The sequence below is a fragment of the Salmo trutta genome, unplaced genomic scaffold, assembly GCF_901001165.1.
Source record: "Salmo trutta unplaced genomic scaffold, fSalTru1.1, whole genome shotgun sequence".
NCBI lineage: Eukaryota > Metazoa > Chordata > Actinopteri > Salmoniformes > Salmonidae > Salmo > Salmo trutta.
In genome coordinates this window covers 1-20,234 of record NW_021823032.1, presented here as the reverse complement: position 1 = coordinate 20,234, position 20,234 = coordinate 1, and the positions used below count along the sequence as shown (strand labels likewise).

The window sequence follows — 20,234 nt, the reverse complement described above, 5'->3', positions numbered from 1 at the left end:
TGTATATCTGACTCCTAACTGATGACTACTGATATTTCCAGGTTAATTTTCGTGCACCCGACTGTATTGACGCTCCGGACTGAGAGTCACTTCAGTCCGCCCCAATTTCACGGAATGCACTATCCCAATGTATCTGACTGTATATTAATGTCTCGAACTAAACGCCACTTCAGCCGGACAGAAACTCACAGATACATGTTGCCAATCCCAGTTTGCTGACGCTACTTGAGTAGTTATACCGATCCCAATTCAATTGACGCTACTCGGTTGTCGATCCCAGTTATACTGACGCGACTCGACTATTTCTACCCAATCCCAGTCTTACTGACGCTACTTGGCCCTAAACGAGATCAATCCCAGTATTACTGACGCGACTTGATCTCACAATTCAGGCATTAAACACCAAATATCCTTGTACTCAGCCTTCACATTTGTCTATACAATTTCATGTAATATTAACAGTAATTCATACTCACGCCCAGTACTACTGATCAAAATTTGGATAAAGACTATAATACAATATGCAGATTTTGTTTTAAAAGGCTCTGCTTACCCTTTTTTTTTAGTCGAGCTCGTTGATCAGTTTCCCGGGGGAAGTAGAATCGCCGATGGCTCCTGCGGACAGGTCACCCGTCCTTACGAGATTGTCCCGGACTTGTCTCCTCTCACATCAACCATTAATGGACCGAATTCAGGAGTATGAAACCATCCTCTGCTACCAAGTTTTGTTGATGATCAGTTACTTGAGAAGGAGACCAAGTCAAGACGCTGGACCGGGTGGATTCAGTTTATAGTAGGCAGTTTATTATGAGACAAAGATATTTGCCAAAGCGTGCACGGACTCCTTCGTTTAGCTCATAGGGAACTAGCGTAAGAGCGCCCCGAAACATGGTGTGCATCCAATTTATACAATGAAATAACAGTGTGTTGACGTAGGTTGACTCTAGTAGGTCCGCTCTCCTGACTGGTCGATGAGTGGAGGGACGGTCCATTCTCCAGGTGGTGTCGACTTCCCATTGGCTCTTGTCAGTGTCCTTTGTCCTCGGAGTCCAACACCCCTAAGTGTGTTTTTCTGCTAATTCGTGTCTGGGTGGTTGCGATATTCATGGAATGTTGTTTTTTACACCAGTGGTCAGTTCGTGTGGCTAGGGCGCTTTCATGTCTTGACATTTTTGTGTGAGTGCTTAAGTCAGCCATCTGTCTCTGGGTGTGGTCGTGATTGGTATCAGTTGGTTGCTCAATATGTCTCTGGAATTTTGTTGTGTGCTGTTGTGAAGCATGTTGTGCAAATGCCCTCCTTATATATCATTAGGTAAAACGTTAGATTATCTTTATTACAGCTACCTATTCGTCACCAGACCCACTGGCTCCAGGTCATCTATAAGTCTTTGCTAGGTAAAGCTCCGCCTTATCTCAGCTCACTGGTCACGATAAAAACACCCACCCGTAGCATTCGCTCCAGCAGATATATCTCACTGGTCATCCCCAAAGCCAACACCTCCTTTGGCTGCCTTTCCTTCCAGTTCTCTGCTGCCAATGACTGGAACGAATTGCAAAAATCGCTGAAGCTGGACACTTATATTTCCCTCACTAACTTTAAACATCAACTATCTGAGCAGCTAACCGATCGCTGCAGCTGTACATAGGCCATCTGTAAATAGCCCACCCAGTCTACCTACCTCATCCCCATATTGTTTTTATTTACTTTCTGCTCTTTTGCACACCAGTATTTCTACTTGCACATCATCATCTGCTCATCTATCACTCCAGTGTTAATTTGCTAAATTGTAATTACCTCACTACCATGGCCTACTTATTACCTTACCTCCTCATGCCATTTGCACACACTGAATATAGACTTTCTTTTTTTCTATTGTGTTATTGACTGTACGCTTGTTTATTCCATTTGTAACTCTATGTTGTTGTTTGTGTCGCACTGCTTTGCTTTATCTTGGCCAGGTTGCAGTTCTCAATGAGAACTTGTTCTCCACTAGCTTACCTGGTTAAATAAAGGTGAAATAAAATAAAATAAGATTTTTTTGTATCTTTCCCAGAAAGGGGATGTAGCTCAGTGGTAGAGCGCATGCTTTGCATGTATGAGGTCCTGGGTTCAATCCCCAGCTTCTCCATTTAAAATTATTGCATTGACCCAACTCCTACTTTACAGAATGTTGAAAGTTTAAGCAGGAAACAGAGATGTGCTAAATAATTTGGTCTTGTAATCTGAAGAACATGCGTTCAATCCCTATTTGTACATTTATAGAACAGAAGTGGCATTGTCCAACTTTTATGGCGTCATTTTCAAAAACTGAAGTTCATGGGTTCGATCCCAGTCTGTACCTGGTTTAAGAATTGCTGCAATCATTTCCTTGTAGTTTCAATGGAGTGGTGTATATAAAAAGTACATTGTATTGATATTGCATTTTATCTGCAAATGAAATGGGATGGAAGCTCAGAGGGGGAGTGCATGCAAAATATGTATGAGGTACTCGGTTCAATCCCAAGATTCTCCACTGAGTTTATTTGTGTGCCAAATTCACATTTACACAACTACTACTTTCCAGAATGTTGATGTATAATTTGTAGAGTAGAGTGGCATGGTGGCCAAGTGGTAAGGCGTCGGTCTCGTAAACCGAAGATCATGGGTTCAAATCCCGTCCGTGCCTGTATTAAAGACATCTGATATCATGGACCTGTGCTCTTATTGGAGGACTTTCCAGAAAAAGCAAGGTGTATCAATATTGCAACACAGCTATTATAGTAAGGGGATGTATCTCTATGGTCGATCCAGTACTTTACATGTATGCGGTCCAACGTTATTCCCCAACTTCTCTGTTGATTGTATTTAGTTGTTAAAGTATCTTTTGCACAACTCCCACTTTCCAGAATGTTGACATTCTAAGAAGGAAATAGATATGCTAAATCATCTGTTTCTGTAAACTGAAGCACATTGGTTCAATCCTTGTTCCACGTTTATGGAAGATAGCTGATATTATGGAAATGTACATTCATTAGAACAGTGTAAAGAAAAGGTAAATTGTATTGATATGACCACTGCGACCTGTATGCTCTAGTCGGCTGGCCCTCGCTACCTATTCGTCACCAGACCCACTGGCTCCAGGTCATCTATAAGTCTATGCTAGGTAAAGCTCCGCCTTATCTCAGCTCACTGGTCACGATAACAACACCGACCCGTAGCACGCGCTCCAGCAGGTATATCTCACTGGTCATCCCCAAAGCCAACTCCTCTTTTGGCCGCCTTTCCTTCCAGTTCTCTGCTGCCAATGACTGGAACGAATTGCAAAAATCGCTGAAGCTGGAGACTTATATTTCCCTCACTAACTTTAAACATCAGCTATCTGAGCAGCTAACCGATCGCTGCAGCTGTACATAGCCCATCTGTAAATAGCCCACCCAATCTACCTACCTCATCCACATATTGTTTTTATTTACTTTCTGCTCTTTTGCACACCAGTATTTTTACTTGCACATCATCATCTGCTCATCTATCACTCCAGTATTAATTTGCTAAATTGTAATTACTTCGCTACTATGGCCTATTTTTTGCCGTACCTCCTCATGCCATTTGCACACACTGTATATAGACTTTCTTTTTTTCTATTGTGTTATTGACTGTACGCTTGTTTATTCCATTTGTAACTCTGTGTTGTTGTTTGTGTCGCACTGCTTTGCTTTATCTTGGCCAGGTCGCAGTTCTAAAGGAGAACTTGTTCTCCACTAGCTTACCTGGTTAAATAAAGATGAAATAAAATAAAAAAATATACATTTTTTTCTTTCCCAGAAAGGGGATGTAGCTCAGTGGTAGAGCGCATGCTTCGCATGTATGAGGTCCTGGGTTCAATCCCCAGCTTCTCCATTTAAAATTATTGCATTGACCCAACTCCTACTTTACAGAATGTTGAAATTTTAAGCAGGAAACAGAGATGTGCTAAATAATTTAGTCTTGTAATCTGAAGAACATGCGTTCAATCCCTGTTTGTACATTCATAGAACAGACGTGGCATTGTTGCCAACTTTTATGGCGTCATTTTCAAAAACTGAAGTTCATGGGTTCGATCCCAGTCTGTACCTGGTTTAAGAATTGCTGCTATCATTTCATTGTAGTTTCAATGGAGTGGTGTATATAAAAAGTACATTGTATTGATATTGCATTTTATCTGCAAATGAAATGGGATGGAAGCTCAGAGGGGGAGTGCATGCAAAATATGTATGAGGTCCTCGGTTCAATACCAAGATTCTCCACTGAGTTTATTTGTGTGCCAAATTCACATTTACACAACTACTACTTTCCAGAATGTTGATGTATAATTAGTAGAGTAGAGTGGCATGGTGGCCAAGTGGTAAGGCGTCGGTCTCGTAAACCAAAGATCATGGGTTCAAATCCCGTCCTTGCCTGTATGAAAGACATCTGATATCATGGACCGGTGCTCTTATTGGAGGACTTTCCAGAAAAAGCAAGGTGTATCAATATTGCAACACAGCTATTATAGTAAGGGGATGTATCTCTATGGTCGATCCAGTACTTTACATGTATGCGGTCCAACGTTAATCCCCAACTTCTCTGTTGATTGTATTTAGTTGTTAAATTATCTTTTGCACAACTCCCACTTTCCAGAATGTTGACATTCTAAGAAGGAAATAGATATGCTAAATCATCTGTTTCTGTAAACTGAAGCACATTGGTTCAATCCTTGTTCCACGTTTATGGAAGATAGCTGATATTATGGAAATGTACATTCATTAGAACAGTGTAAAGAAAAGGTAAATTGTATTGATATGACCACTGCGACCTGTATGCTCTACTCGGCTGGCCCTCGCTACCTATTCGTCACCAGACCCACTGGCTCCAGGTCATCTATAAGTCTATGCTAGGTAAAGCTCCGCCTTATCTCAGCTCACTGGTCACGATAACAACACCGACCAGTAGCACGCGCTACAGCAGGTATATCTCAATGGTCATCCCCAAAGCCAACACCTCTTTTGGCCTCCTTTCCTTCCAGTTCTCTGCTGCCAATGACTGGAACGAATTGCAAAAATCGCTGAAGCTGGAGACTTATATTTCCCTCACTAACTTTAAACATCAGCTATCTGAGCAGCTAACCGATCGCTGCAGCTGTACATAGCCCATCTGTAAATAGCCCACCCAATCTACCTACCTCATCCACATATTGTTTTTATTTACTTTCTGCTCTTTTGCACACCAGTATTTTTACTTGCACATCATCATCTGCTCATCTATCACTCCAGTATTAATTTGCTAAATTGTAATTACTTCGCTACTATGGCCTATTTTTTGCCGTACCTCCTCAAGCCATTTGCACACACTGTATATAGACTTTCTTTTTTTCTATTGTGTTATTGACTGTACGCTTGTTTATTCCATTTGTAACTCTGTGTTGTTGTTTGTGTCGCACTGCTTTGCTTTATCTTGGCCAGGTCGCAGTTCTAAAGGAGAACTTGTTCTCCACTAGCTTACCTGGTTAAATAAAAATGAAATAAAATAAAAAAAATAAACATTTTTTTCTTTCCGAGAAAGGGGATGTAGCTCAGTGGTAGAGCGCATGCTTCGCATGTATGAGGTCCTGGGTTCAATCCCCAGCTTCTCCATTTAAAATTATTGCATTGACCCAACTCCTACTTTACAGAATGTTGAAATTTTAAGCAGGAAACAGAGATGTGCTAAATAATTTAGTCTTGTAATCTGAAGAACATGCGTTCAATCCCTGTTTGTACATTCATAGAACAGACGTGGCATTGTTGCCAACTTTTATGGCGTCATTTTCAAAAACTGAAGTTCATGGGTTCGATCCCAGTCTGTACCTGGTTTAAGAATTGCTGCTATCATTTCATTGTAGTTTCAATGGAGTGGTGTATATAAAAAGTACATTGTATTGATATTGCATTTTATCTGCAAATGAAATGGGATGGAAGCTCAGAGGGGGAGTGCATGCAAAATATGTATGAGGTCCTCGGTTCAATACCAAGATTCTCCACTGAGTTTATTTGTGTGCCAAATTCACATTTACACAACTACTACTTTCCAGAATGTTGATGTATAATTAGTAGAGTAGAGTGGCATGGTGGCCAAGTGGTAAGGCGTCGGTCTCGTAAACCAAAGATCATGGGTTCAAATCCCGTCCTTGCCTGTATGAAAGACATCTGATATCATGGACCGGTGCTCTTATTGGAGGACTTTCCAGAAAAAGCAAGGTGTATCAATATTGCAACACAGCTATTATAGTAAGGGGATGTATCTCTATGGTCGATCCAGTACTTTACATGTATGCGGTCCAACGTTAATCCCCAACTTCTCTGTTGATTGTATTTAGTTGTTAAATTATCTTTTGCACAACTCCCACTTTCCAGAATGTTGACATTCTAAGAAGGAAATAGATATGCTAAATCATCTGTTTCTGTAAACTGAAGCACATTGGTTCAATCCTTGTTCCACGTTTATGGAAGATAGCTGATATTATGGAAATGTACATTCATTAGAACAGTGTAAAGAAAAGGTAAATTGTATTGATATGACCACTGCGACCTGTATGCTCTACTCGGCTGGCCCTCGCTACCTATTCGTCACCAGACCCACTGGCTCCAGGTCATCTATAAGTCTATGCTAGGTAAAGCTCCGCCTTATCTCAGCTCACTGGTCACGATAACAACACCGACCAGTAGCACGCGCTACAGCAGGTATATCTCAATGGTCATCCCCAAAGCCAACACCTCTTTTGGCCTCCTTTCCTTCCAGTTCTCTGCTGCCAATGACTGGAACGAATTGCAAAAATCGCTGAAGCTGGAGACTTATATTTCCCTCACTAACTTTAAACATCAGCTATCTGAGCAGCTAACCGATCGCTGCAGCTGTACATAGCCCATCTGTAAATAGCCCACCCAATCTACCTACCTCATCCACATATTGTTTTTATTTACTTTCTGCTCTTTTGCACACCAGTATTTTTACTTGCACATCATCATCTGCTCATCTATCACTCCAGTATTAATTTGCTAAATTGTAATTACTTCGCTACTATGGCCTATTTTTTGCCGTACCTCCTCATTGCCATTTGCACACACTGTATATAGACTTTCTTTTTTTCTATTGTGTTATTGACTGTACGCTTGTTTATTCCATTTGTAACTCTGTGTTGTTGTTTGTGTCGCACTGCTTTGCTTTATCTTGGCCAGGTCGCAGTTCTAAAGGAGAACTTGTTCTCCACTAGCTTACCTGGTTAAATAAAATGAAATAAAATAAAAAAAATAAACATTTTTTTCTTTCCGAGAAAGGGGATGTAGCTCAGTGGTAGAGCGCATGCTTCGCATGTATGAGGTCCTGGGTTCAATCCCCAGCTTCTCCATTTAAAATTATTGCATTGACCCAACTCCTACTTTACAGAATGTTGAAATTTTAAGCAGGAAACAGAGATGTGCTAAATAATTTAGTCTTGTAATCTGAAGAACATGCGTTCAATCCCTGTTTGTACATTCATAGAACAGACGTGGCATTGTTGCCAACTTTTATGGCGTCATTTTCAAAAACTGAAGTTCATGGGTTCGATCCCAGTCTGTACCTGGTTTAAGAATTGCTGCTATCATTTCATTGTAGTTTCAATGGAGTGGTGTATATAAAAAGTACATTGTATTGATATTGCATTTTATCTGCAAATGAAATGGGATGGAAGCTCAGAGGGGGAGTGCATGCAAAATATGTATGAGGTCCTCGGTTCAATCCCAAGATTCTCCACTGAGTTTATTTGTGTGCCAAATTCACATTTACACAACTACTACTTTCCAGAATGTTGATGTATAATTTGTAGAGTAGAGTGGCATGGTGGCCAAGTGGTAAGGCGTCGGTCTCGTAAACCGAAGATCATGGGTTCAAATCCCGTCCGTGCCTGTATTAAAGACATCTGATATCATGGACCTGTGCTCTTATTGGAGGACTTTCCAGAAAAAGCAAGGTGTATCAATATTGCAACACAGCTATTATAGTAAGGGGATGTATCTCTATGGTAGATCCAGTACTTTACATGTATGCGGTCCAACGTTATTCCCTAACTTCTCTGTTGATTCTATTTAGTTGTTAAATTATCTTTTGCACAACTCCCACTTTCCAGAATGTTGACATTCTAAGAAGGAAATAGATATGCTAAATCATCTGTTTCTGTAAACTGAAGCACATTGGTTCAATCCTTGTTCCACGTTTATGGAAGATAGCTGATATTATGGAAATGTACATTCATTAGAACAGTGTAAAGAAAAGGTAAATTGTATTGAAATGACCACTGCGACCTGTATGCTCTAGTCGGCTGGCCCTCGCTACCTATTCGTCACCAGACCCACTGGCTCCAGGTCATCTATAAGTCTATGCTAGGTAAAGCTCCGCCTTATCTCAGCTCACTGGTCACGATAAAAACACCGACCCGTAGCACGCGCTACAGCAGGTATATCTCACTGGTCATCCCCAAAGCCAACACCTCTTTTGGCCGCCTTTCCTTCCAGTTCTCTGCTGCCAATGACTGGAACGAATTGCAAAAATCGCTGAAGCTGGAGACTTATATTTCCCTCACTAACTTTAAACATCAGCTATCTGAGCAGCTAACCGATCGCTGCAGCTGTACATAGCCCATCTGTAAATAGCCCACCCAATCTACCTACCTCATCCACATATTGTTTTTATTTACTTTCTGCTCTTTTGCACACCAGTATTTTTACTTGCACATCATCATCTGCTCATCTATCACTCCAGTATTAATTTGCTAAATTGTAATTACTTCGCTACTATGGCCTATTTTTTGCCGTACCTCCTCATGCCATTTGCACACACTGTATATAGACTTTCTTTTTTTCTAGTGTGTTATTGACTGTACGCTTGTTTATTCCATTTGTAACTCTATGTTGTTGTTTGTGTCGCACTGCTTTGCTTTATCTTGGCCAGGTCGCAGTTCTAAAGGAGAACTTGTTCTCCACTAGCTTACCTGGTTAAATTAAGATGAAATACAATAAAAGAAGAAACATTTTTTTATTTCCAAGAAAGGGGATGTAGCTCAGTGGTAGAGCGCATGCTTTGCATGTATGAGGTCCTGGGTTCAATCCCCAGCTTCTCCATTGAAAATTATTGCATTGACCCAACTCCTACTTTACAGAATGTTGAAATTTTAAGCAGGAAACAGAGATGTGCTAAATAATTTAGTCTTGTAATCTGAAGAACATGCGTTCAATCCCTGTTTGTACATTCATAGAACAGACGTGGCATTGTTGCCAACTTTTATGGCGTCATTTTCAAAAACTGAAGTTCATGGGTTCGATCCCAGTCTGTACCTGGTTTAAGAATTGCTGCTATCATTTCATTGTAGTTTCAATGGAGTGGTGTATATAAAAAGTACATTGTATTGATATTGCATTTTATCTGCAAATGAAATGGGATGGAAGCTCAGAGGGGGAGTGCATGCAAAATATGTATGAGGTCCTCGGTTCAATACCAAGATTCTCCACTGAGTTTATTTGTGTGCCAAATTCACATTTACACAACTACTACTTTCCAGAATGTTGATGTATAATTTGTAGAGTAGAGTGGCATGGTGGCCAAGTGGTAAGGCGTCGGTCTCGTAAACCGAAGATCATGGGTTCAAATCCCGTCCGTGCCTGTATGAAAGACATCTGATATCATGGACCGGTGCTCTTATTGGAGGACTTTCCAGAAAAAGCAAGGTGTATCAATATTGCAACACAGCTATTATAGTAAGGGGATGTATCTCTATGGTCGATCCAGTACTTTACATGTATGCGGTCCAACGTTAATCCCCAACTTCTCTGTTGATTGTATTTAGTTGTTAAATTATCTTTTGCACAACTCCCACTTTCCAGAATGTTGACATTCTAAGAAGGAAATAGATATGCTAAATCATCTGTTTCTGTAAACTGAAGCACATTGGTTCAATCCTTGTTCCACGTTTATGGAAGATAGCTGATATTATGGAAATGTACATTCATTAGAACAGTGTAAAGAAAAGGTAAATTGTATTGATATGACCACTGCGACCTGTATGCTCTACTCGGCTGGCCCTCGCTACCTATTCGTCACCAGACCCACTGGCTCCAGGTCATCTATAAGTCTATGCTAGGTAAAGCTCCGCCTTATCTCAGCTCACTGGTCACGATAACAACACCGACCCGTAGCACGCGCTACAGCAGGTATATCTCACTGGTCATCCCCAAAGCCAACACCTCTTTTGGCCGCCTTTCCTTCCAGTTCTCTGCTGCCAATGACTGGAACGAATTGCAAAAATCGCTGAAGCTGGAGACTTATATTTCCCTCACTAACTTTAAACATCAGCTATCTGAGCAGCTAACCGATCGCTGCAGCTGTACATAGCCCATCTGTAAATAGCCCACCCAATCTACCTACCTCATCCACATATTGTTTTTATTTACTTTCTGCTCTTTTGCACACCAGTATTTTTACTTGCACATCATCATCTGCTCATCTATCACTCCAGTATTAATTTGCTAAATTGTAATTACTTCGCTACTATGGCCTATTTTTTGCCGTACCTCCTCATGCCATTTGCACACACTGTATATAGACTTTCTTTTTTTCTATTGTGTTATTGACTGTACGCTTGTTTATTCCATTTGTAACACTGTGTTGTTGTTTGTGTCGCACTGCTTTGCTTTATCTTGGCCAGGTCGCAGTTCTAAAGGAGAACTTGTTCTCCACTAGCTTACCTGGTTAAATAAAGATGAAATAAAATAAAAAAATAAACATTTTTTTCTTTCCAAGAAAGGGGATGTAGCTCAGTGGTAGAGCGCATGCTTCGCATGTATGAGGTCCTGGGTTCAATCCCCAGCTTCTCCATTTAAAATTATTGCATTGACCCAACTCCTACTTTACAGAATGTTGAAATTTTAAGCAGGAAACAGAGATGTGCTAAATAATTTAGTCTTGTAATCTGAAGAACATGCGTTCAATCCCTGTTTGTACATTCATAGAACAGACGTGGCATTGTTGCCAACTTTTATGGCGTCATTTTCAAAAACTGAAGTTCATGGGTTCGATCCCAGTCTGTACCTGGTTTAAGAATTGCTGCTATCATTTCATTGTAGTTTCAATGGAGTGGTGTATATAAAAAGTACATTGTATTGATATTGCATTTTATCTGCAAATGAAATGGGATGGAAGCTCAGAGGGGGAGTGCATGCAAAATATGTATGAGGTCCTCGGTTCAATACCAAGATTCTCCACTGAGTTTATTTGTGTGCCAAATTCACATTTACACAACTACTACTTTCCAGAATGTTGATGTATAATTTGTAGAGTAGAGTGGCATGGTGGCCAAGTGGTAAGGCGTCGGTCTCGTAAACCGAAGATCATGGGTTCAAATCCCGTCCGTGCCTGTATTAAAGACATCTGATATCATGGACCTGTGCTCTTATTGGAGGACTTTCCAGAAAAAGCAAGGTGTATCAATATTGCAACACAGCTATTATAGTAAGGGGATGTATCTCTATGGTAGATCCAGTACTTTACATGTATGCGGTCCAACGTTATTCCCCAACTTCTCTGTTGATTGTATTTAGTTGTTAAATTATCTTTTGCACAACTCCCACTTTCCAGAATGTTGACATTCTAAGAAGGAAATAGATATGCTAAATCATCTGTTTCTGTAAACTGAAGCACATTGGTTCAATCCTTGTTCCACGTTTATGGAAGATAGCTGATATTATGGAAATGTACATTCATTAGAACAGTGTAAAGAAAAGGTAAATTGTATTGATATGACCACTGCGACCTGTATGCTCTACTCGGCTGGCCCTCGCTACCTATTCGTCACCAGACCCACTGGCTCCAGGTCATCTATAAGTCTATGCTAGGTAAAGCTCCGCCTTATCTCAGCTCACTGGTCACGATAAAAACACCGACCCGTAGCACGCGCTACAGCAGGTATATCTCACTGGTCATCCCCAAAGCCAACACCTCTTTTGGCCGCCTTTCCTTCCAGTTCTCTGCTGCCAATGACTTGAGCGAATTGCAAAAATCGCTGAAGCTGGAGACTTATATTTCCCTCACTAACTTTAAACATCAGCTATCTGAGCAGCTAACCGATCGCTGCAGCTGTACATAGCCCATCTGTAAATAGCCCACCCAATCTACCTACCTCATCCACATATTGTTTTTATTTACTTTCTGCTCTTTTGCACACCAGTATTTTTACTTGCACATCATCATCTGCTCATCTATCACTCCAGTATTAATTTGCTAAATTGTAATTACTTCGCTACTATGGCCTATTTTTTGCCGTACCTCCTCATGCCATTTGCACACACTGTATATAGACTTTCTTTTTTTCTATTGTGTTATTGACTGTACGCTTGTTTATTCCATTTGTAACACTGTGTTGTTGTTTGTGTCGCACTGCTTTGCTTTATCTTGGCCAGGTCGCAGTTCTAAAGGAGAACTTGTTCTCCACTAGCTTACCTGGTTAAATAAAGATGAAATAAAATAAAAAAATAAACATTTTTTTCTTTCCAAGAAAGGGGATGTAGCACAGTGGTAGAGCGCATGCTTCGCATGTATGAGGTCCTGGGTTCAATCCCCAGCTTCTCCATTTAAAATTATTGCATTGACCCAACTCCTACTTTACAGAATGTTGAAATTTTAAGCAGGAAACAGAGATGTGCTAAATAATTTAGTCTTGTAATCTGAAGAACATGCGTTCAATCCCTGTTTGTACATTCATAGAACAGACGTGGCATTGTTGCCAACTTTTATGGCGTCATTTTCAAAAACTGAAGTTCATGGGTTCGATCCCAGTCTGTACCTGGTTTAAGAATTGCTGCTATCATTTCATTGTAGTTTCAATGGAGTGGTGTATATAAAAAGTACATTGTATTGATATTGCATTTTATCTGCAAATGAAATGGGATGGAAGCTCAGAGGGGGAGTGCATGCAAAATATGTATGAGGTCCTCGGTTCAATACCAAGATTCTCCACTGAGTTTATTTGTGTGCCAAATTCACATTTACACAACTACTACTTTCCAGAATGTTGATGTATAATTTGTAGAGTAGAGTGGCATGGTGGCCAAGTGGTAAGGCGTCGGTCTCGTAAACCGAAGATCATGGGTTCAAATCCCGTCCGTGCCTGTATTAAAGACATCTGATATCATGGACCTGTGCTCTTATTGGAGGACTTTCCAGAAAAAGCAAGGTGTATCAATATTGCAACACAGCTATTATAGTAAGGGGATGTATCTCTATGGTAGATCCAGTACTTTACATGTATGCGGTCCAACGTTATTCCCCAACTTCTCTGTTGATTCTATTTAGTTGTTAAATTATCTTTTGCACAACTCCCACTTTCCAGAATGTTGACATTCTAAGAAGGAAATAGATATGCTAAATCATCTGTTTCTGTAAACTGAAGCACATTGGTTCAATCCTTGTTCCACGTTTATGGAAGATAGCTGATATTATGGAAATGTACATTCATTAGAACAGTGTAAAGAAAAGGTAAATTGTATTGAAATGACCACTGCGACCTGTATGCTCTACTCGGCTGGCCCTCGCTACCTATTCGTCACCAGACCCACTGGCTCCAGGTCATCTATAAGTCTATGCTAGGTAAAGCTCCGCCTTATCTCAGCTCACTGGTCACGATAACAACACCGACCCGTAGCACGCGCTACAGCAGGTATATCTCACTGGTCATCCCCAAAGCCAACACCTCTTTTGGCCGCCTTTCCTTCCAGTTCTCTGCTGCCAATGACTGGAACGAATTGCAAAAATCGCTGAAGCTGGAGACTTATATTTCCCTCACTAACTTTAAACATCAGCTATCTGAGCAGCTAACCGATCGCTGCAGCTGTACATAGCCCATCTGTAAATAGCCCACCCAATCTACCTACCTCATCCACATATTGTTTTTATTTACTTTCTGCTCTTTTGCACACCAGTATTTTTACTTGCACATCATCATCTGCTCATCTATCACTCCAGTATTAATTTGTTAAATTGTAATTACTTCGCTACTATGGCCTATTTTTTGCCGTACCTCCTCATGCCATTTGAACACACTGTATATAGACTTTCTTTTTTTCTATTGTGTTATTGACTGTACGCTTGTTTATTCCATTTGTAACACTGTGTTGTTGTTTGTGTCGCACTGCTTTGCTTTATCTTGGCCAGGTCGCAGTTCTAAAGGAGAACTTGTTCTCCACTAGCTAACCTGGTTAAATTAAGATGAAATACAATAAAAAAAGAAACATTTTTTAAATTACCAGAAAGGGGATGTAGCTCAGTGGTAGAGCGCATGCTTTGCATGTATGAGGTCCTGGGTTCAATCCCCAGCTTCTCCATTGAAAATTATTGCATTGACCCAACTCCTACTTTACAGAATGTTGAAATTTTAAGCAGGAAACAGAGATGTGCTAAATAATTTAGTCTTGTAATCTGAAGAACATGCGTTCAATCCCTGTTTGTACATTCATAGAACAGACGTGGCATTGTTGCCAACTTTTATGGCGTCATTTTCAAAAACTGAAGTTCATGGGTTCGATCCCAGTCTGTACCTGGTTTAAGAATTGCTGCTATCATTTCATTGTAGTTTCAATGGAGTGGTGTATATAAAAAGTACATTGTATTGATATTGCATTTTATCTGCAAATGAAATGGGATGGAAGCTCAGAGGGGGAGTGCATGCAAAATACGTATGACGTCCTCGGTTCAATACCAAGATTCTCCACTGAGTTTATTTGTGTGCCAAATTCACATTTACACAACTACTACTTTCCAGAATGTTGATGTATAACTTGTAGAGTAGAGTGGCATGGTGGCCAAGTGGTAAGGCGTCGGTCTCGTAAACCGAAGATCATGGGTTCAAATCCCGTCCGTGCCTGTATGAAAGACATCTGATATCATGGACAGGTGCTCTTATTGGAGGACTTTCCAGAAAAAGCAAGGTGTATCAATATTGCAACACAGCTATTATAGTAAGGGGATGTATCTCTATGGTAGATCCAGTACTTTACATGTATGCGGTCCAACGTTATTCCCCAACTTCTCTGTTGATTGTATTTAGTTGTTAAATTATCTTTTGCACAACTCCCACTTTCCAGAATGTTGACATTCTAAGAAGGAAATAGATATGCTAAATCATCTGTTTCTGTAAACTGAAGCACATTGGTTCAATCCTTGTTCCACGTTTATGGAAGATAGCTGATATTATGGAAATGTACATTCATTAGAACAGTGTAAAGAAAAGGTAAATTGTATTGATATGACCACTGCGACCTGTATGCTCTACTCGGCTGGCCCTCGCTACCTATTCGTCACCAGACCCACTGGCTCCAGGTCATCTATAAGTCTATGCTAGGTAAAGCTCCGCCTTATCTCAGCTCACTGGTCACGATAACAACACCGACCCGTAGCACGCGCTACAGCAGGTATATCTCACTGGTCATCCCCAAAGCCAACACCTCTTTTGGCCGCCTTTCCTTCCAGTTCTCTGCTGCCAATGACTGGAACGAATTGCAAAAATCGCTGAAGCTGGAGACTTATATTTCCCTCACTAACTTTAAACATCAGCTATCTGAGCAGCTAACCGATCGCTGCAGCTGTACATAGCCCATCTGTAAATAGCCCACCCAATCTACCTACCTCATCCACATATTGTTTTTATTTACTTTCTGCTCTTTTGCACACCAGTATTTTTACTTGCACATCATCATCTGCTCATCTATCACTCCAGTATTAATTTGCTAAATTGTAATTACTTCGCTACTATGGCCTATTTTTTGCCGTACCTCCTCATGCCATTTGCACACACTGTATATAGACTTTCTTTTTTTCTATTGTGTTATTGACTGTACGCTTGTTTATTCCATTTGTAACACTGTGTTGTTGTTTGTGTCGCACTGCTTTGCTTTATCTTGGCCAGGTCGCAGTTCTAAAGGAGAACTTGTTCTCCACTAGCTTACCTGGTTAAATAAAGATGAAATAAAATAAAAAAAATAAACATTTTTTCTTTCCAAGAAAGGGGATGTAGCTCAGTGGTAGAGCGCATGCTTCGCATGTATGAGGTCCTGGGTTCAATCCCCAGCTTCTCCATTTAAAATTATTGCATTGACCCAACTCCTACTTTACAGAATGTTGAAATTTTAAGCAGGAAACAGAGATGTGCTAAATAATTTAGTCTTGTAATCTGAAGAACATGCGTTCAATCCCTGTTTGTACATTCATAGAACAGACGTGGCATTGTTGCCAACTTTTATGGCGTCATTTTCAAAAACTGAAGTTCATGGGTTCGATCCCAGTCTGTACCTGGTTTAAGAATTGCTGCTATCATTTCATTGTAGTTTCAATGGAGTGGTGTATTTAAAAAGTACATTGTATTGATATTGCATTTTATCTGCAAATGAAATGGGATGGAAGCTCAGAGGGGGAGTGCATGCAAAATACGTATGAGGTCCTCGGTTCAATACCAAGATTCTCCACTGAGTTTATTTGTGTGCCAAATTCACATTTACACAACTACTACTTTCCAGAATGTTGATGTATAACTTGTAGAGTAGAGTGGCATGGTGGCCAAGTGGTAAGGCGTCGGTCTCGTAAACCGAAGATCATGGGTTCAAATCCCGTCCGTGCCTGTATGAAAGACATCTGATATCATGGACCGGTGCTCTTATTGGAGGACTTTCCAGAAAAAGCAAGGTGTATCAATATTGCAACACAGCTATTATAGTAAGGGGATGTATCTCTATGGTCGATCCAGTACTTTACATGTATGCGGTCCAACGTTAATCCCCAACTTCTCTGTTGATTGTATTTAGTTGTTAAATTATCTTTTGCACAACTCCCACTTTCCAGAATGTTGACATTCTAAGAAGGAAATAGATATGCTAAATCATCTGTTTCTGTAAACTGAAGCACATTGGTTCAATCCTTGTTCCACGTTTATGGAAGATAGCTGATATTATGGAAATGTACATTCATTAGAACAGTGTAAAGAAAAGGTAAATTGTATTGATATGACCACTGCGACCTGTATGCTCTAGTCGGCTGGCCCTCGCTACCTATTCGTCACCAGACCCACTGGCTCCAGGTCATCTATAAGTCTATGCTAGGTAAAGCTCCGCCTTATCTCAGCTCACTGGTCACGATAACAACACCGACCCGTAGCACACGCTACAGCAGGTATATCTCACTGGTCATCCCCAAAGCCAACACCTCTTTTGGCCGCCTTTCCTTCCAGTTCTCTGCTGCCAATGACTGGAACGAATTGCAAAAATCGCTGAAGCTGGAGACTTATATTTCCCTCACTAACTTTAAACATCAGCTATCTGAGCAGCTAACCGATCGCTGCAGCTGTACATAGCCCATCTGTAAATAGCCCACCCAATCTACCTACCTCATCCACATATTGTTTTTATTTACTTTCTGCTCTTTTGCACACCAGTATTTTTACTTGCACATCATCATCTGCTCATCTATCACTCCAGTATTAATTTGCTAAATTGTAATTACTTCGCTACTATGGCCTATTTTTTGCCGTACCTCCTCATGCCATTTGCACACACTGTATATAGACTTTCTTTTTTTCTATTGTGTTATTGACTGTACGCTTGTTTATTCCATTTGTAACTCTGTGTTGTTGTTTGTGTCGCACTGCTTTGCTTTATCTTGGCCAGGTCGCAGTTCTAAAGGAGAACTTGTTCTCCACTAGCTTACCTGGTTAAATAAAGATGAAATAAAATAAAAAAATAAACATTTTTTTCTTTCCCAGAAAGGGGATGTAGCTCAGTGGTAGAGCGCATGCTTCGCATGTATGAGGTCCTGGGTTCAATCCCCAGCTTCTCCATTTAAAATTATTGCATTGACCCAACTCCTACTTTACAGAATGTTGAAATTTTAAGCAGGAAACAGAGATGTGCTAAATAATTTAGTCTTGTAATCTGAAGAACATGCGTTCAATCCCTGTTTGTACATTCATAGAACAGACGTGGCATTGTTGCCAACTTTTATGGCGTCATTTTCAAAAACTGAAGTTCATGGGTTCGATCCCAGTCTGTACCTGGTTTAAGAATTGCTGCTATCATTTCATTGTAGTTTCAATGGAGTGGTGTATATAAAAAGTACATTGTATTGATATTGCATTTTATCTGCAAATGAAATGGGATGGAAGCTCAGAGGGGGAGTGCATGCAAAATACGTATGAGGTCCTCGGTTCAATACCAAGATTCTCCACTGAGTTTATTTGTGTGCCAAATTCACATTTACACAACTACTACTTTCCAGAATGTTGATGTATAACTTGTAGAGTAGAGTGGCATGGTGGCCAAGTGGTAAGGCGTCGGTCTCGTAAACCGAAGATCATGGGTTCAAATCCCGTCCGTTCCTGTATTAAAGACATCTGATATCATGGACCTGTGCTCTTATTGGAGGACTTTCCAGAAAAAGCAAGGTGTATCAATATTGCAACACAGCTATTATAGTAAGGGGATGTATCTCTATGGTCGATCCAGTACTTTACATGTATGCGGTCCAACGTTAATCCCCAACTTCTCTGTTGATTGTATTTAGTTGTTAAATTATCTTTTGCACAACTCCCACTTTCCAGAATGTTGACATTCTAAGAAGGAAATAGATATGCTAAATCATCTGTTTCTGTAAACTGAAGCACATTGGTTCAATCCTTGTTCCACGTTTATGGAAGATAGCTGATATTATGGAAATGTACATTCATTAGAACAGTGTAAAGAAAAGGTAAATTGTATTGATATGACCACTGCGACCTGTATGCTCTAGTCGGCTGGCCCTCGCTACCTATTCGTCACCAGACCCACTGGCTCCAGGTCATCTATAAGTCTATGCTAGGTAAAGCTCCGCCTTATCTCAGCTCACTGGTCACGATAAAAACACCGACCCGTAGCACGCGCTACAGCAGATATATCTCACTGGTCATCCCCAAAGCCAACACCTCCTTTGGCTGCCTTTCCTTCCAGTTCTCTGCTGCCAATGACTGGAACGAATTGCAAAAATCGCTGAAGCTGGAGACTTATATTTCCCTCACTAACTTTAAACATCAGCTATCTGAGCAGCTAACCGATCGCTGCAGCTGTACATAGCCCATCTGTAAATAGCCCACCCAATCTACCTACCTCATCCACATATTGTTTTTATTTACTTTCTGCTCTTTTGCACACCAGTATTTTTACTTGCACATCATCATCTGCTCATCTATCACTCCAGTATTAATTTGCTAAATTGTAATTACTTCGCTACTATGGCCTATTTTTTGCCGTACCTCCTCATGCCATTTGCACACACTGTATATAGACTTTCTTTTTTTCTATTGTGTTATTGACTGTACGCTTGTTTATTCCATTTGTAACACTGTGTTGTTGTTTGTGTCGCACTGCTTTGCTTTATCTTGGCCAGGTCGCAGTTCTAAAGGAGAACTTGTTCTCCACTAGCTTACCTGGTTAAATAAAGATGAAATAAAATAAAAAAAATAAACATTTTTTTCTTTCCAAGAAAGGGGATGTAGCTCAGTGGTAGAGCGCATGCTTCGCATGTATGAGGTCCTGGGTTCAATCCCCAGCTTCTCCATTTAAAATTATTGCATTGACCCAACTCCTACTTTACAGAATGTTGAAATTTTAAGCAGGAAACAGAGATGTGCTAAATAATTTAGTCTTGTAATCTGAAGAACATGCGTTCAATCCCTGTTTGTACATTTATAGAACAGAAGTGGCATTGTTGCCAACTTTTATGGCGTCATTTTCAAAAACTGAAGTTCATGGGTTCGATCCCAGTCTGTACCTGGTTTAAGAATTGCTGCTATCATTTCATTGTAGTTTCAATGGAGTGGTGTATATAAAAAGTACATTGTATTGATATTGCATTTTATCTGCAAATGAAATGGGATGGAAGCTCAGAGGGGGAGTGCATGCAAAATATGTATGAGGTCCTCGGTTCAATACCAAGATTCTCCACTGAGTTTATTTGTGTGCCAAATTCACATTTACACAACTACTACTTTCCAGAATGTTGATGTATAATTTGTAGAGTAGAGTGGCATGGTGGCCAAGTGGTAAGGCGTCGGTCTCGTAAACCGGAGATCATGGGTTCAAGTCCTGTCAGTGCCTGTATGAAAGACATCTGATATCATGAACCTGTGCTTTTATTGGAGGTACTTTCCAGAAAAAGCAAG

General features: G+C 40.4%; 22 non-coding genes across 22 annotated transcripts; all 22 read left to right on the top strand.

Moving 5' to 3' along the window:
* Positions 1-2,057: 2,057 nt before the first annotated feature.
* Positions 2,058-2,129, top strand: trnaa-ugc (transfer RNA alanine (anticodon UGC)). Its single transcript has one exon. It is a non-coding gene; the product is annotated as a tRNA-Ala (tRNA).
* A 465-nt stretch (positions 2,130-2,594) lies between these two features.
* trnat-cgu (transfer RNA threonine (anticodon CGU)) lies at positions 2,595-2,666 on the top strand. Its single transcript has one exon. It is a non-coding gene; the product is annotated as a tRNA-Thr (tRNA).
* Positions 2,667-3,805: 1,139 nt separating this feature from the next.
* trnaa-cgc (transfer RNA alanine (anticodon CGC)) lies at positions 3,806-3,877 on the top strand. Its single transcript has one exon. It is a non-coding gene; the product is annotated as a tRNA-Ala (tRNA).
* Positions 3,878-4,344: 467 nt separating this feature from the next.
* trnat-cgu (transfer RNA threonine (anticodon CGU)) lies at positions 4,345-4,416 on the top strand. The gene has a single exon. It is a non-coding gene; the product is annotated as a tRNA-Thr (tRNA).
* Positions 4,417-5,556: 1,140 nt separating this feature from the next.
* Positions 5,557-5,628, top strand: trnaa-cgc (transfer RNA alanine (anticodon CGC)). Its single transcript has one exon. It is a non-coding gene; the product is annotated as a tRNA-Ala (tRNA).
* Positions 5,629-6,095: 467 nt separating this feature from the next.
* trnat-cgu (transfer RNA threonine (anticodon CGU)) lies at positions 6,096-6,167 on the top strand. Its single transcript has one exon. It is a non-coding gene; the product is annotated as a tRNA-Thr (tRNA).
* Positions 6,168-7,307: 1,140 nt separating this feature from the next.
* trnaa-cgc (transfer RNA alanine (anticodon CGC)) lies at positions 7,308-7,379 on the top strand. The gene has a single exon. It is a non-coding gene; the product is annotated as a tRNA-Ala (tRNA).
* A 467-nt stretch (positions 7,380-7,846) lies between these two features.
* Positions 7,847-7,918, top strand: trnat-cgu (transfer RNA threonine (anticodon CGU)). Its single transcript has one exon. It is a non-coding gene; the product is annotated as a tRNA-Thr (tRNA).
* A 1,139-nt stretch (positions 7,919-9,057) lies between these two features.
* trnaa-ugc (transfer RNA alanine (anticodon UGC)) lies at positions 9,058-9,129 on the top strand. Its single transcript has one exon. It is a non-coding gene; the product is annotated as a tRNA-Ala (tRNA).
* A 467-nt stretch (positions 9,130-9,596) lies between these two features.
* Positions 9,597-9,668, top strand: trnat-cgu (transfer RNA threonine (anticodon CGU)). The gene has a single exon. It is a non-coding gene; the product is annotated as a tRNA-Thr (tRNA).
* A 1,139-nt stretch (positions 9,669-10,807) lies between these two features.
* On the top strand, positions 10,808-10,879 carry trnaa-cgc (transfer RNA alanine (anticodon CGC)). The gene has a single exon. It is a non-coding gene; the product is annotated as a tRNA-Ala (tRNA).
* Positions 10,880-11,346: 467 nt separating this feature from the next.
* Positions 11,347-11,418, top strand: trnat-cgu (transfer RNA threonine (anticodon CGU)). Its single transcript has one exon. It is a non-coding gene; the product is annotated as a tRNA-Thr (tRNA).
* Positions 11,419-12,557: 1,139 nt separating this feature from the next.
* Positions 12,558-12,629, top strand: trnaa-cgc (transfer RNA alanine (anticodon CGC)). The gene has a single exon. It is a non-coding gene; the product is annotated as a tRNA-Ala (tRNA).
* A 467-nt stretch (positions 12,630-13,096) lies between these two features.
* Positions 13,097-13,168, top strand: trnat-cgu (transfer RNA threonine (anticodon CGU)). The gene has a single exon. It is a non-coding gene; the product is annotated as a tRNA-Thr (tRNA).
* A 1,139-nt stretch (positions 13,169-14,307) lies between these two features.
* Positions 14,308-14,379, top strand: trnaa-ugc (transfer RNA alanine (anticodon UGC)). The gene has a single exon. It is a non-coding gene; the product is annotated as a tRNA-Ala (tRNA).
* Positions 14,380-14,846: 467 nt separating this feature from the next.
* On the top strand, positions 14,847-14,918 carry trnat-cgu (transfer RNA threonine (anticodon CGU)). The gene has a single exon. It is a non-coding gene; the product is annotated as a tRNA-Thr (tRNA).
* Positions 14,919-16,057: 1,139 nt separating this feature from the next.
* trnaa-cgc (transfer RNA alanine (anticodon CGC)) lies at positions 16,058-16,129 on the top strand. The gene has a single exon. It is a non-coding gene; the product is annotated as a tRNA-Ala (tRNA).
* A 467-nt stretch (positions 16,130-16,596) lies between these two features.
* trnat-cgu (transfer RNA threonine (anticodon CGU)) lies at positions 16,597-16,668 on the top strand. The gene has a single exon. It is a non-coding gene; the product is annotated as a tRNA-Thr (tRNA).
* A 1,139-nt stretch (positions 16,669-17,807) lies between these two features.
* trnaa-cgc (transfer RNA alanine (anticodon CGC)) lies at positions 17,808-17,879 on the top strand. Its single transcript has one exon. It is a non-coding gene; the product is annotated as a tRNA-Ala (tRNA).
* A 467-nt stretch (positions 17,880-18,346) lies between these two features.
* On the top strand, positions 18,347-18,418 carry trnat-cgu (transfer RNA threonine (anticodon CGU)). Its single transcript has one exon. It is a non-coding gene; the product is annotated as a tRNA-Thr (tRNA).
* A 1,140-nt stretch (positions 18,419-19,558) lies between these two features.
* On the top strand, positions 19,559-19,630 carry trnaa-cgc (transfer RNA alanine (anticodon CGC)). The gene has a single exon. It is a non-coding gene; the product is annotated as a tRNA-Ala (tRNA).
* Positions 19,631-20,097: 467 nt separating this feature from the next.
* trnat-cgu (transfer RNA threonine (anticodon CGU)) lies at positions 20,098-20,169 on the top strand. Its single transcript has one exon. It is a non-coding gene; the product is annotated as a tRNA-Thr (tRNA).
* Positions 20,170-20,234: the final 65 nt, after the last annotated feature.